A 15,526-nucleotide genomic window follows, 5' to 3' on the forward strand; every position below is an offset into this window, starting at 1 on the left:
CCCTAAGTGTTTTTTGCACATAAATCGAGTAAATCTCATCCGATTTTGCTAGTTTTTGTTTCATTTGAGAGATAATTGAATGCCGAATAGAATAGTGGCAAAAAAAGTTTTAAATTTGGGTCCTTGGACTAAGGCCGCTACTCGACCCTAAGTGTTTTTTGCACATAAATTGAGAAATTCTCATCCGATTTTGCTAGTTTTTGTTTCATTTGAGAGATAATTGAATGCTGAATAGAATGGTGGCAAAAAAAGTTTTAAATTTGGGCCCTTGGTTTAAGGCCGCTACTCGGCCCTAAGTGTTTTTTGCACATAAATCGAGTAAATATCATCCGATTTTGCTAGTTTTTGTTTCATTTGAGAGATAATTGAATACCTAATGGAAAGTTGGCAAAAAATTTTGGGTTTCTAAAATAATGTCGTAAATTGTTGGTTTTATTTGAGAGGTACTTCGTACGGGCTTTCGTAATTGCGCTATGCGCAATTTTAAAAATGAACACTTTCAGTAAATTTGACCATGCATTTTGGTAACAAACGCATTAGAGGGTTGTAGACGTATTAGGGTTCCGGGCGTATTACGGCTACGGACGTATTATGGTTACGGACGAAATAGGATTACGGGTCGTACGGGGCTAAGTCGCAGCAAACGCTCCGACTGTTCTGATGCCTTGTTTTTTATTAAAGATGTTTTTATTGGCCTTCCGAAGTCATGGGCTTGTTTCGACAAAACAATCTTATAAATATCAATATTGCACAACTAGGTGCACAATCTATCATCCGTTTTCTTCCTATTTTCTACGAAAGATTTATTGATTCACTTCTTCGCCAAATTTCATTCTTTTAACTCAACACAGCAATTTATTTCTCTTTCTGTTTTAACATCGAATATTACTGAAAGCTTGAGTCAACAAACACATTTGTAATAAATGTCTATTTTTCTATTCTCTTTCAGGTATGTAACAACATTTATGAAACATCGAAACGGCACGAGCTCCAGAAATGTTTATCTCTATGACTAAAAGGTTTGCCAAACGAATATTATTTTTGAAAGCTTTTCTTGGTGTAAATTAAATGCAATTTTGTTGCAATACATAAATGACAAGTAGTTGAAATATCAGGTAAGTCAACGCACCTGCATTTGAACTGCACTTAACAGTGACATGGAAAGTGTCTTAGTTGTATGAACTTGTTTTTAGACCCGTACGAAGTACTGGGGTCTTATAGGTTTACGCATACGTTTGTAACACGTCGAATTGGACTCCCTGAGTAAGGGGAAACCTATTGTGGATGTCTAGAGATGCCAAATCCGCGAAAAAAAAAATGTCCGTCTGTCCGTCTGTCCGTCTGTCTGTCTGCACGATAACTTGAGTAAAACGCATCCGATTTTGAAAATTCTTCTTTTTTCCGTTTGGTAATGTCAAAAGACAGGCTAAGTTCGAAGATGAGTGATTTTGGATCGACCCCTCCCGAGCTGTGGCCCAATAAGTGCTTTACGGTTTTTCGAAGATATCTCCGGACATTTAAACGTTAAACTTGTAAGTGATACGTCAAATAAAAGGTATTTACAATACCGATCGACAAAAAAAAGTTTATGGAAATCGGATGACCGACTCGTGAGTTAGACCTCTTGGTGTGGAACAGGCACAGGGCGGCAAGCAGTTTTTGCTTGTAGGTCGGCCACATTTGAACATATTTCGTCTGTTTTAGCTTTATTAGATAGGTATTGACCGTACCAATCAGGGAAATTTTTTTTTATGAAATTATGTTCTCCGGAGCGTGAGCTAGGTCTCTTGGAGTGAGCTCTTATCTGGCTACTCGGAAGTACAGTGAACGTGGTGTATTTTGACAATATCTCGAGTAAATTTTGACCGAATTTCATGATTTTTTTTTTGTTTGAAAGGTATTAACGAATGTAAAGCGTCTGTACTATTTCCGGTCTCCTAACAAAATGGCTGCCGGCGGCCATATTGGATTTTAGTAAAAACGATATAAAGTGGGAAAATTTGTACTTAGATAGTTTCTGTTAACATGGAAATAATTAGTTATGTGTGTGGGGTTTCAGGGATTCCATATATGGACATCTATATATACCTATATACAGCTATATTGAGTTATATACAGGCATATAGAGCTATATAATAGCATATATTTATCTGTGAAATGTTTATTTATAGTGAAATATAGTTAAATATAGCGGTATATAGCTGTTTAAATAGGAATTTATGAAATTTGTCTTCGTACGGGGCTGTCTATATTGCCTCCGGCAATTTAGTTGTATATGATAACAAGGCAAAGAGTGGATAATGTAAGTGATTTAAAAGGGAGAATAGTTTTTCAGCAGAGAAGAAAATGAAGTAAGAGAAATGAAGAGTTTCACATTAAAGGCTTTTGATACGAATAGGTGTTTCGTACGGGTCGGCGTTAGCTATGTTTTTTTAGTGAAGTCGAATGTATGATACAATTGTCCGATTGTGGTATCTGAACTCCAGATATGCAAATGCTAATGCGTTGACTACAGGGGCGCCGACTTGTGTTTTGGTTGTTGGGTGCGAGATCTCTGTACAGTGATTTTCACGATAGCGAATCTAGCAACTTAATTTAATATCAAGAGAAAGTGCAAGACCTGGTTCTCAGTGATTTGTAAATCTAACAGAGAAATATGTATTCTCCCATCGTAGTAATAATATAGTCGAGAAAGCTAAGAACAAACTATAACAAAAGGGCGCATGAGTGCGTACAGAGGTTTTCCTTTAAGAAATTGCCTGTCTAAACCGAACCAAAAACTCAAGTTTTCCAGCAGAACGTCATAAAATAAGGCTACATTCGTCGAAATAGATAGGGTTCGCCAAAAAACTAAAATGAAGTGATCGTATTGCAATCAAGATTGAGTCAATAATGTCTAAGTCGTACTTGTAGAACATACTTCTTCATGAAAATATTACGGAATAACTACATTCACTTACTTTTGTTCAAGCCTTCTTTTGACAATCTAGCTTCATTTTACATAATATTTTGGTGGAAAATTTGAGTTGAAATTTCCGGTTTTTCATCTCTATTCTGGACATGTATATCGACATTAGAGAAAAATTGCTCGTATGCATGTTTTCCATTTTTTATACAACTGTCGTCTAATGGTCGGAGTGGTTCAGGTAAAGTAAAACTTGAATCGGAATCTCATTTACCTGATCTTAACGCCACCCTGTGTTTCCGGTTAAAGAAAATGAAACTGACCTGAAAAAATCAGGTTGGCTCGAAAGTAGTTTCAGGTTGACTTCCATTTTGACAACAAATCAAAAAGTTAACATTTCAGGTTTCAGCTTATACTTACAAGTCGTACTCGCACCCAATCCAGGTCGCCCTCGCCCTGACCAAAAGTCCTGACATACTATTTCTTTTTCATGCTTGCTATGGGAACCGAAAGTAAAAATGTCAATTTTGAGGGGCGAAAGTAAACATTTTTCTACTTTCGGTTCCCATAGCAAGCATGAAAAACTCAATACGTCACATGGAAAAGTACTTTCGGGCCTTTGTCCTTGTGACGTAAATGACTATTTCTACAAAAGTATTCTTCATAGCCTTTGTCATATTCCTCGTATGATTTTATTTTTAAACATATCGTCTGTAATATGGATGACTATTTCTGCACATTTCTTCTCGGTTCTACATTAGGAAAGTGCTGAAGTGGAACACCAAGCTAAGACAAAACTAATACAAAAACTACAATTCCAGACAACTCACACAGAAACGTTATTATTATTGCTTGCGAAGGTCCGAAAAATGTCTGAAGGCTTTTTTTGTTTCAATTCAGAAACAGTGGCAATAATGTTAGTTTATTTAATTAAGAAAAATATCAAATATCTGTTGGGTGCTACCAATGACATAAAAGTGTAGTAGACCGGCATTTCATACATTTAAAAGTGAAGCAAAAGCTCAGTGTAAAATTTATGGTACTTTTATGGTACTCGACTGATATCTAGGAATAAACTAAGATGTTGTTTGAAGTGAATATTAATTAATGTATATTTGGGGTATATGGACCTAATGTAGGTGGTTCTACACAAACCATACATCTGATCTCGGCTTAATTACTGAAAGAAGTTAATGTTACTTTGGCATCAATTTAATAAAAAAATGTTCTACGAAGGGCCAATCTATACTCTATTAAATCATTGGGTGCTACGCACCCAACGAATCTTGGTGTCGGGTGCTTGAGCACCCAACGCCACCTAGAAGTCGGCGCCCCTGGTTGACTAAGTGTTAGCTGCACTTGTAAATCTTTAGCCAGTAAATCAGGTAAATTGAGAGGTCTAACAATGTTCAGCGATTCAAGAAGCTGTGGGAATGAAGAAAACCTCTGTTTAGAAAATGAAGCTAGCTGGAGGAAGTTGGGAAGGAAAATCGACTTTCTTGATGCCAATGCAATACAAAGTTATAAATTTGAGCGAAAATCTCCTCAAATTTAACGTAAAAGTGGTCCATATTCAACAAATGGGGGTTCTTAGGAAATACGACAAAATATGAGATCAGTGAAGAAAAATATTTGCAAAAAATGGCAAATATGTCAAAAATATCCTGAAATTTCATCTAAAAGTTTCAGATTTCTGTAAATGAGAAAGACTTTGTCGTAAAATATGAAAATGGATAAAGCTTGAAGGGATGCTAAAATTAGAATCCGACGAAATTTTGGTTATTTCCCAGAGTTACAGCGCTAACTGAAGCGTTACGAAGATATCTGAAAATTCGTTGAAGCCTGATGCGTTTGGTGCAAACAGAGACGTGCTTAGCTTGTCTTCATTATGCCAGGGAAGGTATACTTAAGACATTCAAATATAGCTCTGGTATAAGAATAGTCTTTTAATACATTTTGATGAAAGAGGAGCGCCACCTACACGTGCATCTCCAGTACACTTCAAATAGTGACTCGGAGGAATTATAATAAATTACGAAAAATGTTGAAATAATGGTCTAAAAGCTAGCTTTTGCGGTCCATTCCCGCCACTCCTTCTTTTGTTATAAATGTTACTGCCACAAAAAGGCATTCAATTTTACTTCGTAAAAAACACAAGCCAGCCCTCATCGTTAATTGATATCATCGTTGTTGATAACTAGTGATTCAGAAAAAGGGAAAAAGGTTGATCGTGGTGTCTTTAATATGCTACACATAAACCACAGGAAAATGCTCAGAATCATAAATTTGCACGGCATTTATAATGAACTGAAATGAAAAGAAATTTCCTAAATTTTGTATGAAAATTTGTGACATTACGACATGAGAACGGAAAAAGTATTTTCCAGGTGAAAAGCAATCATAGACCGTAATTGTGTAACTTTTCATTGAAATTAATTTTCGGTTTAAGGAGACGAAAAAAGTGAATTCCGAAAAGTATAATTGAAAACAAATTACGAATTCAGTATACCGAACAACAATTTCAATCAAAAGTTAAAAATTTTCCTCAATTTATTTTCCAACCGAATTTGTATTTTCTATTGCGGTAGGAAACCGAATGTATATAAATACCCAACCCATCATAGCCACACTCTCACCTCGTTGTTATAATAAAATGGATTTAAAGATGAAACTGAAATAACCACTACAACTAACTGATACACAAAATGTAAACTGTTTCAACTTCCTGTTAAAATATTCAAATTTTTTGATTATTTAGCAGTTAAAAGGCATCTAAAATACCACAATTTAATTACAACCGACAGGAAGCTACCAAATTTACCATAAATCATTATTGTAAAAGAAAAACGAAAAATCGAAAACTCGTTTGCTCCCCATGTCATGCTGATATTATATACACTTCTTCATTACCGTTTCCTACTAGCAAACACGAACAAATTGTCATTTAAAACGAGCAACAACATTCCATGTCGTTGCTGTTGTGCTTCGGCTGCTTACTGCTGCTGCTGCTGCTGCTCGTCATCATCGCTTTCAATTTGCTGAGCGAAAATTTTGTAATAAATGATTTACGAGTGTAATATTCATTATTGTAGAGTAGTAAACTATACACACACATCCACTTTAGCATTATCATCATCATCATCCGAAAAAAAAAAGTTTCGCTTAAATATGGGTGCTTCATACAGTGCCATGTCGTTGATATTATATTTATATGTAGAAGCGGAAGTATGCAGATATTATTTTTACTGAGCTTTTGAATTGGTAAAACCATGACACACAATACGTGATCATATACACAAGACGATTATGAGGCAGCGTGATGCATGCACATAAAATTTCTAGCTTAAAAACAATTGAATTTTCGACTATAATACACAGTGAAGACGATATGACATAATGAACATGTGAAAACATGAACAGTGGAGCCCAGGCCTTGTTGAAAACAACGTTGGAATTTAATGTACACACAGCACAGCATTGTAGGAGTTTTTGGAATATATTGGTGGGCTTGATGAGATTTATTTTGATTGTGATGATACCTACGTAACGAAAATATTTCAGCGAAATGGGCTTCGTGCAAGTATTTTTGGATATTCCATTTCAAACACACAGGGAAAAGAGAAGCGGATACACGTTGGTATTATGCGGAGCGTAGAAACCTAAAAGTGCCTCGTTTGTGTGTGTGTGTGCTGTGTGTGCCTAGTTATATTTCAGTTTTAGCTTTAAGCTCCAAATGCTAAGTTAACCGAACACAATATGTGGAGGAGGGATTTCTTTTTTTTCATTCGCATATTATTCTGATAAAAGAATGCGACAAAAGTAATTTGTTAAAAAGGGAAAATTATTTCGTGTAATTTTCTCCAGTGAAATGAAAAATAAAATTCCCAGTCGCTTAAAGCTTTATTATGAGCAAATTTATTCGTATGCATGGATTTACGTTGGGAAAAATATATTTTCAGACAAATTAAATTAGAATGTTAGAAGTGAAGGGAGCAGCAAGAATGGTATGAAAATGTTCGTTCTGTTTAAGCGCTGGAAACAAAATCATTTTTCTCTTTTTTATGATATGCACAGCAAGGCATGTTGCATTGTAACGTAACGTGGTATATAGAAAATAGTATAATTACTATCTACTCCGACCGGATAATTTCACTATATCCAATAGAAGTATCGCATGTAACATTTCGGAATTGAATCTAGTAATTCATAAATTGAATTTGTTTACTAACTTCATGTATACTCGTCTGGATGTCATGGAAGTTGTGGGTCATTGAAAGCAAAGTATATAAATTGAGGGGGTAGTGAAAACTGAAAACCACCAGCGAATTAAAGGTTTTATGGGAGTCCGAGTTTGAACTGATATAACAGATACACTATGTTGCTGTTGCATAATATAACGTATGCGTAGGATTAATGTTGATGAAACTGTGTTGTTTCGCATGGAATGTTATGATGAGTAATTGTGATCGTTGGCATCTAGGTACAGGTGAACAAATAAAACAATTTTCGCAATGTTCATGTGAAACCAATACCCTCTCTAGTAGCCTAACTACATTTATTAAGGTGATAAAAATGCAACGTAGCCATTGCATTTTATATGCAAAATTAGAAATTAGTCAACAGTGCGTGATTTTACAAACAAAGAAATGAGTTGGTATTTTGACAGCGTCAAAACGATTTTGTTTGCTAGATGGTGAAACGGATTGAGATATAAGGCAAGGATTTGATATTAAGAAAATACAATTTAGGATTTATAAGGGTTTTAAAAGTCATTGATGTTCCCAGCCAATAACGTGATTCTTAATCTTAGTTTATGATATTTTGGAAAAAAAATTGAATTCGCCCAGGTGTTTTTAGCTTTAACGCACAAATATCATAAACTGGAAGCACTTAATTGACTGGGAACATAAATGACTCTTAAGAGTCAATTTGCCAAAACTTCGAACAAGTTGTGTGAAACAGGAAAACAAGCCATCGGCTATTTTTGGAGGGTATACAGTAATTGAATCAGAGGACCCCCCTGAGTCATTTGAAACAAAAAAAATCCTCGAAGTAATTATGTTTTCCCGCCAGAAATCATGAAAAAATGGTCTACACTAGGGTGACCAGACCAAAATAGTTTTTGTTGCATATCACCGACAATACGTAACGCATTTATCTGAAATTATGGTCATTGGAAGAGATAGATATGTTGACGCCAATAATAGACTTGGAAGTTATGAGTGTCGTTGGGTAGGTAGTGACTTATAGTTCAGTAGGTAGTTGAGGAACTTATCAATTTTTATATGACAAAATTGAATTAGTTGGAAAAATTAAAATAGACGCGAAGAAAAGTGGAATTCTACAGAATTTTTGTGTTAGTACACTTCAATCAAAATTGAAGCTCAACGAAAGTCGTGCCGCTGTAGGTTCATGGTGGCGTGGATAGTAGAGATCCCTACCTACCCAGCGTCACCCATATCTTACAAGTCTATCATTGTAATTTCTTTTAAACACTCTCCAAAAGTTGGATTTTTTTCCCCAAAATAGCTACTGCACCACATACACGAAAAATTTCGAAATGTTTTAGAGGCCAGCATCTGCGGCTTTAACACCTCTACCAATGACCATTTAATTTCAGATAAATGCGTTACGTTTTGTCGGTGATATGCAACAAAAACTATTTTGGTCAACCTAGTGCATGATTTCTGGCGTGAAAACATAATTACTTCGAGGATTTTTTTTGTTGCAAATGACTCAATAGTGTCCCCTGATTCAATTATTGTATACCCTCCAAAAATCGCCGATGGCTTGTTTTTAAGTTGTCCGAAGTTTTGGCAAATTGACTCTTAAAACACTTTAAGAATTTTATGACATTCACAATTTAATTTAAAATTTGTGAAAACAATAATGAATTTTTGTGAGAATATTTAGGAATTTCATGGAATTAATAATAAATAAAGTCCTATAAATAAGTCGTGCTCTTCTGTTTTCGTACGATCATACGAAACTACACTTTTTTGTAACTTTATCTTTCAAATATTGGTTAAAGAATGAAAAGTTTAAACGTTCCACAAAGAATTTTGCCACGGCATCACTTTACAGTTTCTAAAGAAATTTTTTAAGATTCATATTTGGTGATGCAAAGAAATTCGATTAAACAGCTTATAAGGTGCTTCCCCGAAAGAGATTGTATTCGACCTCTAAGATAAGGCAAATCAGCACAAAAGCATATCAATGTTTTCTACGCTCATACAGCTAGCCGACATAAAATTTTATGGGCCGATTAAAAATGACGTTACACCATAGAGGTAGACTACCTAGAGGAATTATGACCCGAAATTCATTGAAAAATTATATCACACACACCACTAACACGAAAACGTCAACTTTGCTTTATTTTGACGTTTTGGGTCCCTTTACTTTTGACATTAAGAGTCTCTTTTTACTGTCTGTACACGAAGCTGTCACTCACACATTCAAATATATGATTTTTCATTTTAATTTGTCAGTTTGTTCTATTGAGAGGGCCCTTGCGTTACACTATTAACCAGATTTTTTAGTACCACCTTCCCTTCTCTACTCGTCATATGAAAAGCGTCAAAGTTAGCCCAAATTGGTTAGAACCATCAAGTTTTCTCGAATACCTCTTTGTCCTAATCATGAGTGACTCATTTGTTCTTCATCAATCAGTGAATTTGTTTAAAGAACTCAATCTTCTTTACTAACTCTATGTTTTACGATCCGCACTTTCAATTGTTAAACAAACTTAAAGAAACCTTAACGTACAACGCAATGGGTATTAACAGCAATGTTATCTGCAGTGTCGAAATGTAACACGAAGCACAAATCATTTATATTTCACATAAAGCCATCTGAAAGTGGGTAGTGCAGTGTAAAGGATCCTTTTAAGCTGTATCTTACAAAGGTACGTACAAATTCGTCTTTTCTTTTCAGTCAATTAAAATTCCTCTTCTTTAAAATTCTAAACTATCACGCAAAATTGGCGAAATTGATTAGAAAGGCTACGTTGCAAGACTTTACTTTTATGTTATACATTATACTACCATTGAAACGACTTATCTGAACTTTTTTTTATAGTCATGTACTTTAACATGCCAGTTGCCATTTCTCAGTTACGTAACTAATAATCGAAAGTTTTAATCTAAATTCGAGTGTTGAAATGGTTGCTGTAACTAGGTTGATTTTTTGTCTTCCGGATCAGTTTGATAAAGCTCGAGCAGGAAGCCAGTCAATTTTTTTCGTAATTATAACAAAACGCTGTGATAACAAGTTTTGCTCTGCGAATACAGACCAGAGGCGTTGAAATGATGAACATTTTTCGAAAACGCTATTAATTTAAAGAATTTGAAAAGGCACTACCTTGACATACCATTAAAACTAACCGAGAATGTCTTACATCCCGTTTACCGTTTACTTTGTTATTTTTATACAAAAAACGTTTTCCAGATGGACAAATTAACAACCGTATTTTGGTTCATATATTTGGTTAACTCAATCCACACGCATTCTGTGCTTAAAACGTACGAGTACTCAACAGTTCCCCAGTTGGAGCAAAATACCACAATAATCGACTCGAAAACAATCATCACAATTGATGTCTTGCAAAACCAGCTCAATCAAATTCTGGTTCAACTTTGTGCTTCTGAAATCGATCGAAACAAAACAGCGTCCGCGATTTCGAAGTTTGGCCAATTTTCTGATGCAAAATCTTCCATGAAAAGTGTTGTCGAGTTCTTCATCGAAAATTACGAAAGCAAATTTGATAATTTGTTGGCATTTTTATTTATTTATTTATTTATTTCATCAATGGCATAGGCCCCCTGACTACTTTCGGTATAATAAAATTGACAATTTGCAAATAACAATTAAAATAATTTAAATAAATTCATTAATAATGACGATATGCTTATAACGTGGTTGAGGAGTACAGCGGCGACTGTTAAGTTCGTTTGCGTTGTTTAATTTTACTGACTGGATGTACTCAATGGCCCATCTGAAAGAGAAATGATTAGCAACAGCCAGTCGACTAGACCAGCAGATATTTGCACAGGTCGAGTAGACCTGGAGTTCGTTTTTTTAAAGTCGTGAGACTCGATTTGGCTAATCATATTCTGATTAGAGTTAGAACCATTCAGTACAATCAACATTTAGTTTAATCGGAGGTTAGGTTTAGGCTGAGTTAAAATTATGACAATAAGTTAGTTCTTGAAAAAAGACGAAATTAAAGTTCAAAATGAAAGTTCAAAATTCACTGGTTATTTAACGTTTCATAAATTCACGAACTACAACGTCGTCGGGCCACAGTTTACTATTGACTATTGAGTGAAAAATGTTAGAGTCAACTGTGATCCGAAACGATACAAAGGAAACGCTGTTTATATCTGCATAGGATGAGAGCAATATCTTGCATGACACGTCTTCAGCCGATGATATTACGTTCTTCTGCAATAGATACTTAACAACGTCCTTCTCGGTAACAGACGGATGAAAATTGGAAACATAGACAACCCTTTGTCTCTCGGACGACATTGAAATATTTGGTGAGCCCATTGAATCGTATCGCGGTCGTACTGTAGGGTTTTCGACTTCATCGGATACCTGTGCAGAAACAGACGGTTTGGTCGGTACATCGGCCGAGGGACTAGAGCCGGCGGTTGGAGTTCCTAGTTCAGTGAGATTGACTTTAAAATCGGTGTTACTTCGCTGCGCCGTGGATAGATTGGTATCAGGCTGAGTGGTCATAGACAGTGGATTTGTTCTACATACACTAGGAGACTTGATAAAAAGAAGACTTTCAGGTTGCATTTCGTTTGCCGACGAAGAATTACTCACTGAGTCGTTTGACTTTGTAACTTCATTTACAACGTTAGCTGATCGGGTTATTCATTGACATTTGGCATTGGCATTCATTGACCAAATCTCTTCGCTTCAATTGCGAAACGTGGCTTACAACACTTTAGTGGAAGCTACCAAGTCGAATCAGATAAATGCAATCAATTTGTTAAGCTTTGAATTTTTCATACGAACAAGATTCGAGTTAACGGACGAAGATAATGATGACATCGAACGGAGGATGTTTGAAAGCCTTCTCTTGACGATTGGAAACAAGATTGCTGAGTTAATAGTTACTACCGATTTGAACAGACTGGTTACTGTTATCAACAACAGCAGCAATCCTGGTCGTATTTTCGATTTGATTCCGAGAATAGTTCAGGGCACTGATTTAACAAATTTTAGTGACATGGATAGGATCTTCCAGTTTTCTATGCAACTACCGACGACAAACCAACTAAAACTGATACGTTATGTACTATCCGAAATGAGCAGAAAAACTCAGTATCAACATCTGTTCCATGTTGTCTTACAGATAAGAATGCTAAGAAAATCATTGACCGAATTGGTCGATAAATGCCAACTGTTGTATGTCGAAAGGAAATTTCCTTCAGATTTGATGCATTTGCTTTCAGATGCTACTACCTGGCAGATCAAATATTTTAATTCTGATCGCCCAAGTGGTGAGTATCTGTATGAAGAAAGTGTGCCGAATTATATGAAAAATCTATTGTTTCTCAACCCTACTGAACTAAAAGGCGGCTGGACGTTTCAGAGTCGAAGCTCAAATTCTGTGTCAATATATTCCGATTATTTTGGTAGATACTTGAGCGTAGAATATTGCTTTCATAACGAATCGTTCCCAACCACAATTAGAAGTGATGACATACCGCGACACAACTGGTACTTTTTCATGAGCAACGACCTTAGGTACGTTCAAATAAAAAATATTTACACAAATGAGTGGTTGATTGTCGATGATATCAAAGTGATCACAGACGATCAGTTAAGTCGTACTCGTTTAGCATTGTCTACAAATTGTTTAGATTGTGATGCCAGTAAGTGGTTTTTGAGTTTCGACTCTGCAGGTGTTTCACCATATACTTATACTTCGTATACTGATTGTCCAACCCGTTACGACTGGAATTGATCTTGTATGACTACGATGTGTGACTACGAGTCGGAGTTGTACATAAGTCGGAATCAGACATAAACAATCATAAATTAATAACTCTAATCGTGATTGGCTTTCAACTGACTGTAGACTGTAAAATTGCAAGTGAAAAAAAATAATTTCATGTCAATAAAAACCTGATTATCAAAATTGAATTCATCGACTCTGTTTTAATGTCCATGAAATAATCAAAGCCATTCCATTGAAATTAAGAGAACTAAAGCTGAAACGTGATAGATTTTTGTATATTTCTATTACCTTTCTAGAACACTTTATCCAGAGAGTTGATAGCAGTATTTTACATTAGTAATTTAATGACAAAGTCAGAGCTCTATTTTCTTGTGAACCAACTTCACTGCTATTTCGTCCACAACATTTCATAGATATTTACATGTCTACGCTACATTCAGACCTCGATTTGGACGAGGACTAAGTATTGGACTAAATTTGGGCAGCACGGCCATCAAAATCTTTTAATAAAAAAAAACAATTATTTAGTCCCGGGTCTGAGAGCACAGTAGGCTCAACAATGATATGTTTGCATAAGATCTTGGCATTCTCTTAAAAGCGAAAGTGTGAACGATATCGCCGACATGTAATGTCTTATTCCCCATTTTACCTGAAATTTTAACTAAGATTTTTGAATGAATTTCTTCTCATATATTAGATTTATCAGTTTGGGACGATCATTTAAGATCTCAAAACACAGATCTGTTGATCCTTTGTTTCCATTCCCAGTCATCATGTAAATCATGGCAGCCTTCCTGTTGCCGATAGGAACCTGTCTAAGATGTCAGGACCTATTGCAGCAATTTCCGAAGGAACCACCTCGTGGTCTCCGAGCATCCTGTGTCTTAGTTGAAGAAATTTGGGGCAATCACATATCAAGTGTGCACCCGTTTCTTCTTCTAGATCGCAGGAACATCTCGGAGTGTCCGAAAGCCTCAACTTGTTCATGTACCGATTCACTCCGCAATGTCCCGTAATCGCTCCTACTACTCATCTAATGCGATTTCGGTCCATTTTGAGCAAATCTTTGGCCAATTTTTTGTTAGGCTTAGGGAAGAAGCATTTCGTGTGAACGCCTCCATTATACGCTTCCAAGCGTTCTGCGTGTTTACGCTTGACCCAGTCTTCCAGTGCTCTTTTACACTCCGACTGGGGAATCGGAAGGTGCGATTCTGGCCCGTTTGCCTGAGTCGCCGAGCCTTCTTTGGCCAGCTTATCCGCTTCCTCATTTCCCTCAACTAAGATTTTTAAATGACTTTCTTCTCATATATAACTACAATTTGGCATACACCATCGTGATTATCGCGATGAAAATATCCCGCAGCACACTAATTGCACCACCCATTATGTTATTCAATGCTTCAAAGTTAATGCCACAATTTAATATCAATTTCATTTCGCAGTTGATGCATTTCATTATAAATGTCATTTTAATGCTATTAACGAGTAATATGTGTCAAAACATACCCAAAACACCCATTCTTCCTTCCCTTCCCATCATATTATGTTAGTAGATTTTCAAATATTTGATTCGGATACTCCTCTCTCAGTCATTACGTATATTTTACATAGGTGTGTATGTGTGCATTGCACTTTAATAGTTGCGCGTAGGTATGTAATTAGTGCATTAACTAGAAATAATGATCTACTTTTTCGTGCTCAAGATTTAATTATTTTAAGTGATAATTCATTTCATCATTAAAATATTAGTTTGAATATTCGCTTCGCATTTCCGTTGCAATGTAGGTCGATGACTACATAATCTGTGCGTGATCATTTTACCAACAGTTATGCTTAATTCATAATAAAATGTTTGAAAGACGCGTTTACATATGCTAATGCACACAAATTCATCGTATCACGTCATACCAATCAAGAGTGAACTTTAGCACGTTTCCAATGCGTTACAATCGCTAGAAAAATCCATGTGGAATTGTGTGACACGGGAATCGAACGCGGGTCATTTTGGTGGAAGGTTAGTATATGTAACAACTGGGACTGGGCTATCTCGTCTGTGGTTTGTGCTGTCTCCTAAAATCGAGGCTTCCGTTCTTCCGATTGAACTAATGACCGCATAAGGGTTTACATTTGTCAAACGGAAGGGGACACAATACCCTAACCATAAAACTTTAAATTCCCTCATATTCAATATACTCTGACCGCAATATTATGCACATCAACATAAAGATTCAATACTTGGGATAAAACATTTATTATGTACAGATCAACCGAGTATACACGATATGTACCAAAATACCAACTTACGAATCTAATGACCAATTTCATATCCCGGCAAGATGCGTAAATTATTTATCAAAATTGTTATTTCGTTCATTAATTACCAACAACATTAGCAAACCTTTATCAAATACTCTTGATATTGAATTAGCGTCACTACACATACGAAAAAAAAAAAATCCTCACGTTTCCGTGCCACAAACAGTCCGAATCGGACAGCATATGTGCAATCCAATTCTATTAAATATATTAACAAAATTCAATTTTCGTAATGTACAGGAGATGATAGATATGGATCTTCTCAGCCGCTTTAATATAATTTTGATATTTCACGCCACAGCAAACTTTTCATAAATATGAAATTG

General features: G+C 35.8%; 1 protein-coding gene and 1 long non-coding RNA gene across 3 annotated transcripts in view; both read left to right on the forward strand.

Moving 5' to 3' along the window:
• The window catches only part of LOC119085245 (gamma-aminobutyric acid type B receptor subunit 1), a 271,765-nt gene that overhangs the window by 52,495 nt on the left and 203,744 nt on the right, over positions 1 to 15,526 (forward strand). The window lies entirely within an intron of this gene.
• On the forward strand, positions 9,728 to 10,577 carry LOC119085297. The gene is made up of 2 exons (XR_005089265.1): positions 9,728 to 9,812; positions 10,355 to 10,577. It is a non-coding gene; the product is annotated as an uncharacterized LOC119085297 (long non-coding RNA).

Source organism: Bradysia coprophila, unplaced genomic scaffold (assembly GCF_014529535.1).
Source record: "Bradysia coprophila strain Holo2 unplaced genomic scaffold, BU_Bcop_v1 contig_94, whole genome shotgun sequence".
Classification (NCBI taxonomy): Eukaryota; Metazoa; Arthropoda; class Insecta; order Diptera; family Sciaridae; genus Bradysia; species Bradysia coprophila.